General features: G+C 44.2%; 19 non-coding genes across 19 annotated transcripts; all 19 read right to left on the bottom strand.

Annotated features, from left to right (window-relative positions):
• Nucleotides 1-5,975: 5,975 nt before the first annotated feature.
• LOC119199536 (5S ribosomal RNA) lies at nucleotides 5,976-6,094 on the bottom strand. The gene has a single exon (XR_005114779.2). It is a non-coding gene; the product is annotated as a 5S ribosomal RNA (ribosomal RNA).
• A 340-nt stretch (nucleotides 6,095-6,434) lies between these two features.
• LOC119199525 (5S ribosomal RNA) lies at nucleotides 6,435-6,553 on the bottom strand. The gene has a single exon (XR_005114768.2). It is a non-coding gene; the product is annotated as a 5S ribosomal RNA (ribosomal RNA).
• Nucleotides 6,554-6,948: 395 nt separating this feature from the next.
• On the bottom strand, nucleotides 6,949-7,067 carry LOC119199526 (5S ribosomal RNA). Its single transcript, XR_005114769.2, has one exon. It is a non-coding gene; the product is annotated as a 5S ribosomal RNA (ribosomal RNA).
• A 340-nt stretch (nucleotides 7,068-7,407) lies between these two features.
• Nucleotides 7,408-7,526, bottom strand: LOC134118194 (5S ribosomal RNA). Its single transcript, XR_009949751.1, has one exon. It is a non-coding gene; the product is annotated as a 5S ribosomal RNA (ribosomal RNA).
• A 395-nt stretch (nucleotides 7,527-7,921) lies between these two features.
• LOC134118192 (5S ribosomal RNA) lies at nucleotides 7,922-8,040 on the bottom strand. Its single transcript, XR_009949749.1, has one exon. It is a non-coding gene; the product is annotated as a 5S ribosomal RNA (ribosomal RNA).
• Nucleotides 8,041-8,379: 339 nt separating this feature from the next.
• On the bottom strand, nucleotides 8,380-8,498 carry LOC134118191 (5S ribosomal RNA). The gene has a single exon (XR_009949748.1). It is a non-coding gene; the product is annotated as a 5S ribosomal RNA (ribosomal RNA).
• Nucleotides 8,499-8,893: 395 nt separating this feature from the next.
• Nucleotides 8,894-9,012, bottom strand: LOC134118653 (5S ribosomal RNA). Its single transcript, XR_009950213.1, has one exon. It is a non-coding gene; the product is annotated as a 5S ribosomal RNA (ribosomal RNA).
• A 339-nt stretch (nucleotides 9,013-9,351) lies between these two features.
• LOC134118853 (5S ribosomal RNA) lies at nucleotides 9,352-9,470 on the bottom strand. Its single transcript, XR_009950414.1, has one exon. It is a non-coding gene; the product is annotated as a 5S ribosomal RNA (ribosomal RNA).
• Nucleotides 9,471-9,866: 396 nt separating this feature from the next.
• On the bottom strand, nucleotides 9,867-9,985 carry LOC134118190 (5S ribosomal RNA). Its single transcript, XR_009949747.1, has one exon. It is a non-coding gene; the product is annotated as a 5S ribosomal RNA (ribosomal RNA).
• A 396-nt stretch (nucleotides 9,986-10,381) lies between these two features.
• Nucleotides 10,382-10,500, bottom strand: LOC134119110 (5S ribosomal RNA). Its single transcript, XR_009950672.1, has one exon. It is a non-coding gene; the product is annotated as a 5S ribosomal RNA (ribosomal RNA).
• Nucleotides 10,501-10,839: 339 nt separating this feature from the next.
• On the bottom strand, nucleotides 10,840-10,958 carry LOC134118189 (5S ribosomal RNA). Its single transcript, XR_009949746.1, has one exon. It is a non-coding gene; the product is annotated as a 5S ribosomal RNA (ribosomal RNA).
• Nucleotides 10,959-11,354: 396 nt separating this feature from the next.
• LOC134118188 (5S ribosomal RNA) lies at nucleotides 11,355-11,473 on the bottom strand. The gene has a single exon (XR_009949745.1). It is a non-coding gene; the product is annotated as a 5S ribosomal RNA (ribosomal RNA).
• A 396-nt stretch (nucleotides 11,474-11,869) lies between these two features.
• On the bottom strand, nucleotides 11,870-11,988 carry LOC134118187 (5S ribosomal RNA). The gene has a single exon (XR_009949744.1). It is a non-coding gene; the product is annotated as a 5S ribosomal RNA (ribosomal RNA).
• A 339-nt stretch (nucleotides 11,989-12,327) lies between these two features.
• LOC134119116 (5S ribosomal RNA) lies at nucleotides 12,328-12,446 on the bottom strand. Its single transcript, XR_009950678.1, has one exon. It is a non-coding gene; the product is annotated as a 5S ribosomal RNA (ribosomal RNA).
• A 396-nt stretch (nucleotides 12,447-12,842) lies between these two features.
• LOC134118186 (5S ribosomal RNA) lies at nucleotides 12,843-12,961 on the bottom strand. Its single transcript, XR_009949743.1, has one exon. It is a non-coding gene; the product is annotated as a 5S ribosomal RNA (ribosomal RNA).
• Nucleotides 12,962-13,300: 339 nt separating this feature from the next.
• LOC134118574 (5S ribosomal RNA) lies at nucleotides 13,301-13,419 on the bottom strand. Its single transcript, XR_009950134.1, has one exon. It is a non-coding gene; the product is annotated as a 5S ribosomal RNA (ribosomal RNA).
• A 339-nt stretch (nucleotides 13,420-13,758) lies between these two features.
• Nucleotides 13,759-13,877, bottom strand: LOC134118185 (5S ribosomal RNA). Its single transcript, XR_009949742.1, has one exon. It is a non-coding gene; the product is annotated as a 5S ribosomal RNA (ribosomal RNA).
• A 339-nt stretch (nucleotides 13,878-14,216) lies between these two features.
• On the bottom strand, nucleotides 14,217-14,335 carry LOC134119114 (5S ribosomal RNA). Its single transcript, XR_009950676.1, has one exon. It is a non-coding gene; the product is annotated as a 5S ribosomal RNA (ribosomal RNA).
• A 396-nt stretch (nucleotides 14,336-14,731) lies between these two features.
• On the bottom strand, nucleotides 14,732-14,850 carry LOC134118184 (5S ribosomal RNA). Its single transcript, XR_009949741.1, has one exon. It is a non-coding gene; the product is annotated as a 5S ribosomal RNA (ribosomal RNA).
• Between the last annotated feature and the right edge of the window lie 178 nt (nucleotides 14,851-15,028).

Below are 15,028 nucleotides of genomic sequence, written 5' to 3'. Positions count from 1 at the left end.
AGATTTTTTTATCTTTTATTATCAAAAATACAAAAAATACATTACATTTGTTTTTTCACACTCATACACACCCGCACCACATATTTGTACATATAATTATATATATATTTCCATATCATCTGGTATTACCACAACCCTTACAGATTACAAATTACAATTACAGACACAAGAGTTTAATTAGAAATAGAAGACAAGCCCCTGCCCTTCTACAACTTTACCCATCGCTGTCTTATTTAAAAAATGCTCCGAGACCCATTCTTTCCTACAGACATGCAGCAGTCTAATGTGTGCTTTTAAGAGATTCTTGTACAACTCCAAAATGCTTACAGTCTTTCCCTCGTACAGTGCATAATTTCTCCTCAGGATTACTGCGTGCCTGGCAAATGCAAGGAGTGTATTCACTTGGGCTTCAGCCCCTCCTTTACTTTTTTTGGGCATGCCAAAAAGCCATATCCAGTCCCAGTCTTTCAGACTCTCCTCATTTATACCACATTGATTGCATAACAATCCGCGCACATATATCTGCAAAGTTTTTAGGGCTGGACATTCAAGTGTGAGATGTTCCAAAGTCTCGTCCTCTAGCCCACACACCGCACAAGTCCTTTCAAATTTGTCTCTGTATATTTGATGGAGGACGATGCTTGTGAAAAACCGCCTGTGCCTCAGTTTGAATTCTGTGTTGAAAACTGAATGTGGGATAAAAGGGACGTTTAGGTTCCCCCAGATTGTCTGGATTTCTTTTTTTGGAAACATGCTTGCCCATCTTGGTTCTGATGCTGGCTTCTTGACCAGTTTTCTAATTAGAAAGTTGTAGATTACCTTTGTTTTTATTTGTGTAACTGGGATATTCTTTCCATTGTGGCACAGAATAAAGTTCACCCCGTCGCCCTGCCCTTTGCTGTTACTGCGCATCAATGTTTGCCATTCCTTGCAAATACATTTATTAACTCTCAACCCAATTTCCGCTATCTGTTTCTTCTTAAAAAACACCCCCGCTCTGTTCAAGATCGCTAATGCTTTCCCACAATCAAAACCCAACTTACCCCCTCTCCCGTCGGCCCCCCCCAGTGTCGTCAGGCCTGCCTCACGGAGCGGCTTGGACGCCAGGGGCCTGCCCTTGTGTGAGAAGAAAGGTGAGTTGAGGATCGGTAACAGCATCACCTGCTCTCTGTACTCCATGTCCGGTCTGAGGTGGGGCAGAAACTTGTCCCAGGCCTCCAACATTTCCCGGTAGAAACCTGGAAACCCTCCAGAAACATTCCTTGGAGCAAAAGCAAACAGGTTGTAGTTATTCTTCTCACCGTACTCTGTCAGGAGGGTCGCCAGGTTGTCTTTCCATGGATGTTGCCTTCTCAGGTCAAGAAATTTCCCAATTAGCTTAACCCTCAGAGCATCTCTTTTGGCTCTGAGGTCAATCAGATCTAGACCCCCCTCCCTTTTGCTAGCGATTAGCGTCCTGCGGGCGATTGTATTGCCCTTCCTCTTCCACAAGAATGAGGAAATCACCGCATTAATTGAGTCTGAAGCCCAATTTGGCATCTCGCAAGACCCCAAAATGTAGTTAACTTTTGACAATACTAGCGCATTAGATATGATTACCTTCCCTCTTAGGTTCAGGCCCCTGGCGTACCACAGGCTACATATGTTTTTAATTTTCTCAATAATTTCTGTCCAGGTTTTGTCCCTGGCGCCTTCTTCATTTTCCCCTATATATACCCCAAGTACTTTCCTCACGTCTTGTACTATTTTGAAACCCCATTTGTTATCCAGTGCTTTATCTTTATTAAAAACCATTAATTCAGTTTTTGTCATGTTGATTTTTGCCCCTGAGGCGACTCCGAATTCCTCCATGTGCTCCATGATGTGGTCAATGCTTTTTGTATCCTTCACGCAAATGTTGATGTCATCAGCATATTGGATTATTTTAATTTCCCTGCCTTTACTAGTTTTCACTCCATCTATTCGCTTATCCTCCACTAGCATCAATGCCAGGGGTTCTGCCACAAGGCTGTAGAGCATAGCGGACAACGGGCATCCCTGTCTGACCGCCCTTTTCAACTCAACAGGCTCGGTGAGGGCCCCGTTGACCCTGATTCTACTTTTTGCTTCAGCATATAATAATTTCACCCAGTTTATAAATTCCCCACCGAACCCATACGCCTTTAGTGCTTCCCAAAGGAATCGATGTTCTACCCTGTCAAAAGCCTTTTCCAGATCGATTCCCAGCAGATAGCCCCCTTCTTTTTTCATGATCCTGACTAGGTCTTTTATCAGGATGATGTTGTCATGTATATCTCTACCAGGTATGCTATATGTTTGCGTATCCATAATTATTGTCTTAATCACTTTTTTCAGTCTGTTTGCCAATACTTTTGCTAGTATTTTATAATCTGTATTTAAAACACTGATTGGTCTATAATTTCCCAGTTTGTCCCTAGTACCTTTATTTTTATAGATCAAGGTAATTATCCCCTCTGTGAACGTTTCAGGCATGCTTTGGCTTAATTGCATTTCATTATATACTGTTAACAGGACCGGCGCGAACAGGTCAGGGAACCTTTGATATAATTCGGCAGTTAGCCCATCCTTCCCTGGACTCTTGTTCCTGTTTAGATTTTTGATGGCCACTTCTATTTCCTCTACCCGGATTGGCTGCTCACAAAAGGTTTTATCTTCCTCTTGTAGCTGTTTTGTGATGTGATTCGTTATTTTTGTAATCTGTGCATTCTGCGGATTTTGGTCAGTATACAATTCTTTGTAGTACTTAAAGACAGTTGCCATAATTTCCTCCTTGTCCTCAATCACAGATTTATTGTCGTTCTCCAGTTGCCTAATATGCTGTCTTTCTTGGGCTGTTTTCTCCAATCCTAAAAAGAACGCTGTGCTCCTTTCTCCTTCTAATAGATGCTGTGCCCTACTCCTGATGGCTGCCCCCTTACATCTTTTTGCTTCCATCTCGTCCAATTTAGCTTTGTAGAGTTCATATTTCTCGCTGGTATGAGTTCCGTTGGTTTCTGCCTGTTCTATTTCTATCCTTAACAAGTTGTTTAACATTCTTTCTTCAATCCTTTCTTCCCATCTTTTTTTTTTTACAATAATTTATGCTTATTTTTTTAATCCTAAATTTAGCGTCCTCCCAATAATTTGCCTTTTCTTCTACATATTTAATATCTGTAGCTATATTGTTTAACTCTGTCTCTATTCTTTGTTTGTACTTATCGTCCCGTAGGATGCTATTATTTAGACACCATAATCCCCTTCCCCTCTCCATTTTGTCTCCAAGTGTCATATTTAATTGAGCGTGATCACTCAATATATTAAACTTATATTTAATATCTACTATATGTTTAACTCTCCCCGAGGCGACCAGCGCCAGATCTATCCTAGACTGTTTTAATTTGCCCATGACCACTTGCCGCCTCGAAAACCCTCTACTCCTAGGGTTGAAAACCCTCCATGCATCTATCATATTGTTTCCTGTGATTAAATTTTTTAAGGCTCTCCTACTCATGTCGCTGTTAAATTTATTATTAATCGATACGTCATTGTTAGTTAGGGCGACGTTAAAGTCTCCAATGATTATCGTTTCCCCAGTTATCCATTTTTCTAGTTTCTGGAAGAAAGTATTCCTCTCCTCGCCAATATTTGGGGCATATATATTAATTATTCTGATTGGTTCTCCCTTATAAATCACCTCTATTATAATGCATCTGCCTTCACTATCTTTAAAAATGTCCCTATACCCACTGATGTTTTCTGGGCCGATCAAAATGGCCACCCCACATGACCTTGCGGTCCCCTCACTTGAGTGGACCGTCCCTTTCCATTGCTTGGCACATGTATCTACCCAGTTTGTGTCCCAGTTTGTTTCTTGTAGGCAAACAACATCCACATACCTGTTCTGCATTAGTACCTCATTCATTTTCTGGGTATTCCTACAGCTGTTTATATTTTGTGATGCCAGGGTCAGGGACAGGGACATCATTATAAAGAGCAGTTGCATTAAATTCCTATTTCTTCTTTGTCATCTTCTTCTTCGCTTTCGTCGACCATACGTTGTGTCTTTTCCTCACCTCTTTCGCTTCATTTGTAAAGTCCATGTCCGATTCTTCAGATGGCTCCGACAACTGCATTGTCTGCGGCCCCGGCTCGCCTTCTCGCCCCTCTTCCACGTCAAGGGAGGACTCTACCTCCACCTGCCTGGCCGATCTCCTCAGCTTCTGCTGTACCGGCTGGACTGCCTGTGCCGGCTCCGTCTCCGTTTCTCCCACCTGCACCTCATCCACTGCATCTTTTCCCGGTTCACCGCCCGGCTCTCCTATCTCCTCTGGTCCCTCGACCGTCTTCGGCCCACTGGTTGCGGTGGTCTGGTGCCGGTCCTCCTCCACTGGCCCCACCGCGCTGCTCTCCTGGATCACCACCGTGCTGCTGTCACCGTGCTCCTCACCCCCTTGCTCTCCCTTCCTCTCCAGATCCGATTCGCTTGACCCAGCTTGACTCATCTCCTCTTCACTCACGTTACATATGCATCTTTCTACTTCATTTTTACATAGGGCACACCTTGTCTGTCTCTTTTGTACACACTCTCTTGCGTAGTGGCCCTGCACACCACACTGGTGGCACATGAATTCTGGGCAGTCTCTGAGGATGTGTCCCGGCTGCATGCACATTCTGCATACTCGAACTTGTTTGTCATGAATGACTCTGAAGTACTCTGCTCCCAACGCCGTGTTAAATTTTGTGGAGTATGGAAGTGACTGAATATGTTGGTTGAACTTCACTCTCACAAACCTTGTCCCATCGGCCACCTTGGTGCCCGGCCACATTCTTCTTTTGATCGGGGACACCGCCGAAACTCCCCATGTTAGCAGTTTGGCTATGATCTCCGAGTCCTCAATGTAATATGGCAGATTTAGGAACGATACTACCAGCTCATCGTTGGTAATTTCACTGACGTGAGCAGTGGCGCCATTAATTTTAAAACCTTCCATGAGTCTCTCTTTTCCCTTCGGGTGGCTCATGGTAGCCTCATATTTGTTGGGGCCTAACACCCGGCAGGCCATAAGACCTCCGCACAGCCCACGGATGCAGCTCATCATTTCCATTATTGGTATGGTATCCTCCCCCTCCATCTCCACTCTCACCGTCAAGCTCTGGTTTCTTTTCCTTTCTTCCTCTCTGGTATTTCTCTCCTCGCTCTCGTTTACGCTTGCCATAAACCTTCTTTTGTCGTCCTCCGTTATCTTGGTCTGTGCTGGTTTGGTCGGCTGGTCTGCCATATTTAATAAAATAAAAATAGACGAAAAACGCCCCTTTCTACCAAAGTGGGGGATATCTAAAAAAGGAGTTTCCCCCCAGGCAGTACAGTACTGCTGGGGGTACTAAACGTCTCAAAGGACAACACAAAACGCTTAAAGCATCCAAATATAAGCCCAAACAGAGGTGAAAAAGAGAGCCCCTACAAGGAGCCGTGTGGCAAACAAATCTGGTCTACTGGCACTTCCTGCTACCTGCAATGGGCGGAGCCTTCGGTCGTGATCAGACGAGATCGGGCGGAACCAGAGAGGTATGGCCGTAAGCTGCTTTTCATCTTTTTCCTAATCCTTTAAAACGTGTCAAAGATAATCAGAAGTTTCTTTTTCTAAAATTGAAGCAGTTCTTAGCATTGGCAAGAGAGGTTCCTAAAGCCTGAAGGTAACTTTACTTTTCTTCACTGGCAATTCTAACATGTTGGGTTAGCACCTGTATTTCAACGGCTAAATTACAAACAATAGTATGCCAATCGTAAATGTTGATCAACACTAATTTAGCAATCATGAAACGGAATCATTTTGGATAATATTGTCTAATTTCCTTTCATATCCAACGTTAAAACAACACTAAACATGCATCTCTTCAACAATGTGATATTCTTTTTGTAATTTGTAGGTGTACAATCTGCGGCGCTGGGCGGCTTTCGGAGAGAGAAGTGAAAAAGCTTACGGCACCTGGGATTCCCAGGCGGTCTTCCATCCAGGTACTAACCAGGCCCTGCACTGCTTAGCTTCCGAGATCAGACGAGATCGGGCGGAACCAGAGAGGTATGGCCGTAAGCTGCTTTTTATCTTTTTCCTAATCCTTTATAATGCGTCAATGAATTATGACACGCCTGCCGTTGGCATCTTTGTGTGGGTTAAATAAGGGTATGCAAAGAAGGCTGTGACATCCCATGCCGAAAATTGGATGGACTAGAGAAGACCCGCCCAGGGGTCCCAGCCAATCGGTGAATGGCCATTGCAGTCCCCGCCACCTCAAATGGCCTGACGATGGTATGGACGTAAGCCACCTTTCATCTTCTTCCTATTGCATCTCTTCTACAATGTGACATTTTTTTTTACAATTGTGTAGGTGTACAATCTACGGAGCTGGGCGGCTTTCAGAGAGAGAAGTGAAAAAGCTTACGGCACCTGGGATTCCCAGGCGGTCTTCAATCCAGGTACTAACCAGGCCCTGCTCTGCTTAGCTTCCGAGATCAGACGAGATCGGGCGGAACCAGAGAGGTATGGCCGTAACCTGCATTTCATCTTATTCCTAATCCTTTAAAACGTGTCAAAGTTAATCAGAAGTTTCTTTTTCTAAAATTGAAGCAGTTCTTAGCATTGGCAAGAGAGGTTCCTAAAGCCTGAAGGTAACTTTACTTTTCTTCACTGGCAATTCTAACATGTTGGGTTAGCACCTGTATTTCAACGGCTAAATTACAAACAATAGTATGCCAATCGTAAATGTTGATCAACACTAATTTAGCAATCATGAAACGGAATCATTTTGGATAATATTGTCTAATTTCCTTTCATATCCAACGTTAAAACAACACTAAACATGCATCTCTTCAACAATGTGATATTCTTTTTGTAATTTGTAGGTGTACAATCTGCGGCGCTGGGCGGCTTTCGGAGAGAGAAGTGAAAAAGCTTACGGCACCTGGGATTCCCAGGCGGTCTTCCATCCAGGTACTAACCAGGCCCTGCACTGCTTAGCTTCCGAGATCAGACGAGATCGGGCGGAACCAGAGAGGTATGGCCGTAAGCTGCTTTTTATCTTTTTCCTAATCCTTTATAATGCGTCAATGAATTATGACACGCCTGCCGTTGGCATCTTTGTGTGGGTTAAATAAGGGTATGCAAAGAAGGCTGTGACATCCCATGCCGAAAATTGGATGGACTAGAGAAGACCCGCCCAGGGGTCCCAGCCAATCGGTGAATGGCCATTGCAGTCCCCGCCACCTCAAATGGCCTGACGATGGTATGGACGTAAGCCACCTTTCATCTTCTTCCTATTGCATCTCTTCTACAATGTGACATTTTTTTTTACAATTGTGTAGGTGTACAATCTACGGAGCTGGGCGGCTTTCAGAGAGAGAAGTGAAAAAGCTTACGGCACCTGGGATTCCCAGGCGGTCTTCCATCCAGGTACTAACCAGGCCCTGCTCTGCTTAGCTTCCGAGATCAGACGAGATCGGGCGGAACCAGAGAGGTATGGCCGTAAGCTGCTTTTCATCTTTTTCCTAATCCTTTAAAACGTGTCAAAGATAATCAGAAGTTTCTTTTTCTAAAATTGAAGCAGTTCTTAGCATTGGCAAGAGAGGTTCCTAAAGCCTGAAGGTAACTTTACTTTTCTTCACTGGCAATTCTAACATGTTGGGTTAGCACCTGTATTTCAACGGCTAAATTACAAACAATAGTATGCCAATCGTAAATGTTGATCAACACTAATTTAGCAATCATGAAACGGAATCATTTTGGATAATATTGTCTAATTTCCTTTCATATCCAACGTTAAAACAACACTAAACATGCATCTCTTCAACAATGTGATATTCTTTTTGTAATTTGTAGGTGTACAATCTGCGGCGCTGGGCGGGTTTCGGAGAGAGAAGTGAAAAAGCTTACGGCACCTGGGATTCCCAGGCGGTCTTCCATCCAGGTACTAACCAGGCCCTGCTCTGCTTAGCTTCCGAGATCAGACGAGATCGGGCGGAACCAGAGAGGTATGGCCGTAAGCTGCTTTTTATCTTTTTCCTAATCCTTTATAATGCGTCAATGAATTATGACACGCCTGCCGTTGGCATCTTTGTGTGGGTTAAATAAGGGTATGCAAAGAAGGCTGTGACATCCCATGCCGAAAATTGGATGGACTAGAGAAGACCCGCCCAGGGGTCCCAGCCAATCGGTGAATGGCCATTGCAGTCCCCGCCACCTCAAATGGCCTGACGATAGTATGGACGTAAGCCACCTTTCATCTTCTTCCTATTGCATCTCTTCTACAATGTGAATTTTTTTTTACAATTGTGCAGGTGTACAATTTACGGCGCTGGGCGGCTTTCAGAGAGAGAAGTGAAAAAGCTTACGGCACCTGGGATTCCCAGGCGGTCTTCCATCCAGGTACTAACCAGGCCCTGCTCTGCTTAGCTTCCGAGATCAGACGAGATCGGGCGGAACCAGAGAGGTATGGCCGTAAGCTGCTTTTCATCTTTTTCCTAATCCTTTAAAACGTGTCAAAGATAATCAGAAGTTTCTTTTTCTAAAATTGAAGCAGTTCTTAGGATTGGCAAGAGAGGTTCCTAAAGCCTGAAGGTAACTTTACTTTTCTTCACTGGCAATTCTAACATGTTGGGTTAGCACCTGTATTTCAACGGCTAAATTACAAACAATAGTATGCCAATCGTAAATGTTGATCAACACTAATTTAGCAATCATGAAACGGAATCATTTTGGATAATATTGTCTAATTTCCTTTCATATCCAACGTTAAAACAACACTAAACATGCATCTCTTCAACAATGTGATATTCTTTTTGTAATTTGTAGGTGTACAATCTGCGGCGCTGGGCGGGTTTCGGAGAGAGAAGTGAAAAAGCTTACGGCACCTGGGATTCCCAGGCGGTCTTCCATCCAGGTACTAACCAGGCCCTGCACTGCTTAGCTTCCGAGATCAGACGAGATCGGGCGGAACCAGAGAGGTATGGCCGTAAGCTGCTTTTTATCTTTTTCCTAATCCTTTATAATGCGTCAATGAATTATGACACGCCTGCCGTTGGCATCTTTGTGTGGGTTAAATAAGGGTATGCAAAGAAGGCTGTGACATCCCATGCCGAAAATTGGATGGACTAGAGAAGACCCGCCCAGGGGTCCCAGCCAATCGGTGAATGGCCATTGCAGTCCCCGCCACCTCAAATGGCCTGACGATGGTATGGACGTAAGCCACCTTTCATCTTCTTCCTATTGCATCTCTTCTACAATGTGAATTTTTTTTTACAATTGTGTAGGTGTACAATCTACGGCGCTGGGCGGCTTTCAGAGAGAGAAGTGAAAAAGCTTACGGCACCTGGGATTCCCAGGCGGTCTTCCATCCAGGTACTAACCAGGCCCTGCTCTGCTTAGCTTCCGAGATCAGACGAGATCGGGCGGAACCAGAGAGGTATGGCCGTACGCTGCTTTTTATCTTTTTCCTAATCCTTTAAAACGTGTCAAAGATAATCAGAAGAGTTTCTTTTTCTAAAATTGAAGCAGTTCTTAGGATTGGCAAGAGAGGTTCCTAAAACCTGAAGGTAACTTTACTTTTCTTCACTGGCAATTCTAACATGTTGGGTTAGCACCTGTATTTCAACGGCTAAATTACAAACAAAAGTAGGCCAATTGTTAAATGTTGATCAACACTAATTTAGCAACCATGAAACGGAATCAATTTTGATGATATTGTCTAAGTTCCTTATATATCCAACGTTAAAACAACACTAAACATGCATCTCTTCGACAATGTGATATACTTTTTGTAATTTGTAGGTGTACAATCTGCGGCGCTCGGCGGCTTTCAGAGAGAAGTGAAAAAGCTTACGGCACCTGGGATTCCCAGGCGGTCTTCCATCCAGGTACTAACCAGGCCCTGCTCTGCTTAGCTTCCGAGATCAGACGAGATCGGGCGGAACCAGAGAGGTATGGCCGTAAGCTGCTTTTTATCTTTTTCCTAATCCTTTAAAACGTGTCAAAGATAATCAGAAGAGTTTCTTTTTCTAAAATTGAAGCAGTTCTTAGGATTGGCAAGAGAGGTTCCTAAAACCTGAAGGTAACTTTACTTTTCTTCACTGGCAATTCTAACATGTTGGGTTAGCACCTGTATTTCAACGGCTAAATTACAAACAAAAGTAGGCCAATTGTTAAATGTTGATCAACACTAATTTAGCAACCATGAAACGGAATCAATTTTGATGATATTGTCTAAGTTCCTTATATATCCAACGTTAAAACAACACTAAACATGCATCTCTTCGACAATGTGATATACTTTTTGTAATTTGTAGGTGTACAATCTGCGGCGCTCGGCGGCTTTCAGAGAGAAGTGAAAAAGCTTACGGCACCTGGGATTCCCAGGCCGTCTTCCATCCAGGTACTAACCAGGCCCTGCTCTGCTTAGCTTCCGAGATCAGACGAGATCGGGCGGAACCAGAGAGGTATGGCCGTAAGCTGCTTTTCATCTTTTTCCTAATCCTTTATAATGCGTCAAAAAATTATGTCACGCCTGCCGTTGGCATCTTTGTGTGGGTTAAATAAGGGTATGCAAAGAAGGCTGTGACATCCTATGCCGAAAATTGGATGGACTAGAGAAGACCCGGCCAGGAGTCCCAGCCAATCGGTGGATGGCCATTGCAGTCCCCGCCACCTCAAATGGCCTGACGATGGTATGGACGTAAGCCACCTTTCATCTTCTTCCTATTGCATCTCTTCTACAATGTGAAATACTTTTTACAATTGTGTAGGTGTACAATCTGCGGCGCTGGGCGGCTTTCGGAGAGAGAAGTGAAAAAGCTTACGGCACCTGGGATTCCCAGGCGGTCTTCCATCCAGGTACTAACCAGGCCCTGCTCTGCTTAGCTTCCGAGATCAGACGAGATCGGGCGGAACCAGAGAGGTATGGCCGTAAGCTGCTTTAATATCTTTTTCCTAATCCTTTAGAACATGTCAAAGATAATCAGAAAAGTTTCTTTTTCTAAAATTGAAGCAGTTCTTAGGATTGGCAAGAGAGGTTCCTAAAACCTGAAGGTAACTTTACTTTTCTTCACTGGCAATTCTAACATGTTGGGTTAGCACCTGTATTTCAACGGCTAAATTACAAACAAAAGTATGCCAATTGTTAAATGTTGATCAACACTAATTTAGCAACCATGAAACGGAATCAATTTTGATGATATTGTCTAAGTTCCTTATATATCCAACGTTAAAACAACACTAAACATGCATCTCTTCGACAATGTGATGTACTTTTTGTAATTTGTAGGTGTACAATCTGCGGCGCTCGGCAGCTTTCAGAGAGAAGTGAAAAGCTTACGGCACCTGGGATTCCCAGGCGGTCTTCCATCCAGGTACTAACCAGGCCCTGCTCTGCTTAGCTTCCGAGATCAGACGAGATCGGGCGGAACCAGAGAGGTATGGCCGTAAGCTGCTTTTTATCTTTTTCCTAATCCTTTAGAACGTGTCAAAGATAATCAGAAGAGTTTCTTTTTCTAAAATTGAAGCAGTTCTTAGGATTGGCAAGAGAGGTTCCTAAAACCTGAAGGTAACTTTACTTTTCTTCACTGGCAATTCTAACATGTTGGGTTAGCACCTGTATTTCAACGGCTAAATTACAAACAAAAGTAGGCCAATTGTTAAATGTTGATCAACACTAATTTAGCAACCATGAAACGGAATCAATTTTGATGATATTGTCTAAGTTCCTTATATATCCAACGTTAAAACAACACTAAACATGCATCTCTTCGACAATGTGATATACTTTTTGTAATTTGTAGGTGTACAATCTGCGGCGCTCGGCGGCTTTCAGAGAGAAGTGAAAAAGCTTACGGCACCTGGGATTCCCAGGCGGTCTTCCATCCAGGTACTAACCAGGCCCTGCTCTGCTTAGCTTCCGAGATCAGACGAGATCGGGCGGAACCAGAGAGGTATGGCCGTAAGCTGCTTTTTATCTTTTTCCTAATCCTTTATAATGCGTCAAAAAATTATGTCACGCCTGCCGTTGGCATCTTTGTGTGGGTTAAATAAGGGTATGCAAAGAAGGCTGTGACATCCTATGCCGAAAATTGGATGGACTAGAGAAGACCCGCCCAGGAGTCCCAGCCAATCGGTGGATGGCCATTGCAGTCCCCGCCACCTCAAATGGCCTGACGATGGTATGGACGTAAGCCACCTTTCATCTTCTTCCTATTGCATCTCTTCTACAATGTGAAATACTTTTTACAATTGTGTAGGTGTACAATCTGCGGCGCTGGGCGGCTTTCGGAGAGAGAAGTGAAAAAGCTTACGGCACCTGGGATTCCCAGGCGGTCTTCCATCCAGGTACTAACCAGTCCCTGCTCTGCTTAGCTTCCGAGATCAGACGAGATCGGGCGGAACCAGAGAGGTATGGCCGTAAGCTGCTTTTTATCTTTTTCCTAATCCTTTAGAACGTGTCAAAGATAATCAGAAAAGTTTCTTTTTCTAAAATTGAAGCAGTTCTTAGGATTGGCAAGAGAGGTTCCTAAAACCTGAAGGTAACTTTACTTTTCTTCACTGGCAATTCTAACATGTTGGGTTAGCACCTGTATTTCAACGGCTAAATTACAAACAAAAGTAGGCCAATTGTTAAATGTTGATCAACACTAATTTAGCAACCATGAAACGGAATCAATTTTGATGATATTGTCTAAGTTCCTTATATATCCAACGTTAAAACAACACTAAACATGCATCTCTTCGACAATGTGATATACTTTTTGTAATTTGTAGGTGTACAATCTGCGGCGCTCGGCGGCTTTCAGAGAGAAGTGAAAAAGCTTACGGCACCTGGGATTCCCAGGCGGTCTTCCATCCAGGTACTAACCAGGCCCTGCTCTGCTTAGCTTCCGAGATCAGACGAGATCGGGCGGAACCAGAGAGGTATGGCCGTAAGCTGCTTTTTATCTTTTTCCTAATCCTTTATAATGCGTCAAAAAATTATGTCACGCCTGCCGTTGGCATCTTTGTGTGGGTTAAATAAGGGTATGCAAAGAAGGCTGTGACATCCTATGCCGAAAATTGGATGGACTAGAGAAGACCCGCCCAGGAGTCCCAGCCAATCGGTGGATGGCCATTGCAGTCCCCGCCACCTCAAATGGCCTGACGATGGTATGGACGTAAGCCACCTTTCATCTTCTTCCTATTGCATCTCTTCTACAATGTGAAATACTTTTTACAATTGTGTAGGTGTACAATCTGCGGCGCTGGGCGGCTTTCGGAGAGAGAAGTGAAAAAGCTTACGGCACCTGGGCTTCCCAGGCGGTCTTCCATCCAGGTACTAACCAGGCCCTGCTCTGCTTAGCTTCCGAGATCAGACGAGATCGGGCGGAACCAGAGAGGTATGGCCGTAAGCTGCTTTTTATCTTTTTCCTAATCCTTTATAATGCGTCAAAAAATTATGTCACGCCTGCCGTTGGCATCTTTGTGTGGGTTAAATAAGGGTATGCAAAGAAGGCTGTGACATCCTATGCCGAAAATTGGATGGACTAGAGAAGACCCGCCCAGGAGTCCCAGCCAATCGGTGGATGGCCATTGCAGTCCCCGCCACCTCAAATGGCCTGACGATGGTATGGACGTAAGCCACCTTTCATCTTCTTCCTATTGCATCTCTTCTACAATGTGAAATACTTTTTACAATTGTGTAGGTGTACAATCTGCGGCGCTGGGCGGCTTTCGGAGAGAGAAGTGAAAAAGCTTACGGCACCTGGGATTCCCAGGCGGTCTTCCATCCAGGTACTAACCAGGCCCTGCTCTGCTTAGCTTCCGAGATCAGACGAGATCGGGCGGAACCAGAGAGGTATGGCCGTAAGCTGCTTTTTATCTTTTTCCTAATCCTTTATAATGCGTCAAAAAATTATGTCACGCCTGCCGTTGGCATCTTTGTGTGGGTTAAATAAGGGTATGCAAAGAAGGCTGTGATATCCTATGCCGAAAATTGGATGGACTAGAGAAGACCCGCCCAGGAGTCCCAGCCAATCGGTGGATGGCCATTGCAGTCCCCGCCACCTCAAATGGCCTGACGATGGTATGGACGTAAGCCACCTTTCATCTTCTTCCTATTGCATCTCTTCTACAATGTGAAATACTTTTTACAATTGTGTAGGTGTACAATCTGCGGCGCTGGGCGGCTTTCGGAGAGAGAAGTGAAAAAGCTTACGGCACCTGGGATTCCCAGGCGGTCTTCCATCCAGGTACTAACCAGTCCCTGCTCTGCTTAGCTTCCGAGATCAGACGAGATCGGGCGGAACCAGAGAGGTATGGCCGTAAGCTGCTTTTTATCTTTTTCCTAATCCTTTAGAACGTGTCAAAGATAATCAGAAAAGTTTCTTTTTCTAAAATTGAAGCAGTTCTTAGGATTGGCAAGAGAGGTTCCTAAAACCTGAAGGTAACTTTACTTTTCTTCACTGGCAATTCTAACATGTTGGGTTAGCACCTGTATTTCAACGGCTAAATTACAAACAAAAGTAGGCCAATTGTTAAATGTTGATCAACACTAATTTAGCAACCATGAAACGGAATCAATTTTGATGATATTGTCTAAGTTCCTTATATATCCAACGTTAAAACAACACTAAACATGCATCTCTTCGACAATGTGATATACTTTTTGTAATTTGTAGGTGTACAATCTGCGGCGCTCGGCGGCTTTCAGAGAGAAGTGAAAAAGCTTACGGCACCTGGGATTCCCAGGCGGTCTTCCATCCAGGTACTAACCAGGCCCTGCTCTGCTTAGCTTCCGAGATCAGACGAGATCGGGCGGAACCAGAGAGGTATGGCCGTAAGCTGCTTTTTATCTTTTTCCTAATCCTTTATAATGCGTCAAAAAATTATGTCACGCCTGCCGTTGGCATCTTTGTGTGGGTTAAATAAGGGTATGCAAAGAAGGCTGTGACATCCTATGCCGAAAATTGGATGGACTAGAGAAGACCCGCCCAGGAGTCCCAGCCAATCGGTGGATGGCC

Source organism: Pungitius pungitius, unplaced genomic scaffold, assembly GCF_949316345.1.
Source record: "Pungitius pungitius unplaced genomic scaffold, fPunPun2.1 scaffold_24, whole genome shotgun sequence".
In the NCBI taxonomy this organism is placed as follows: Eukaryota; Metazoa; Chordata; class Actinopteri; order Perciformes; family Gasterosteidae; genus Pungitius; species Pungitius pungitius.
Note: the sequence above shows the minus strand (reverse complement) of the source record. Positions and strands in the feature narration are given on the sequence as shown.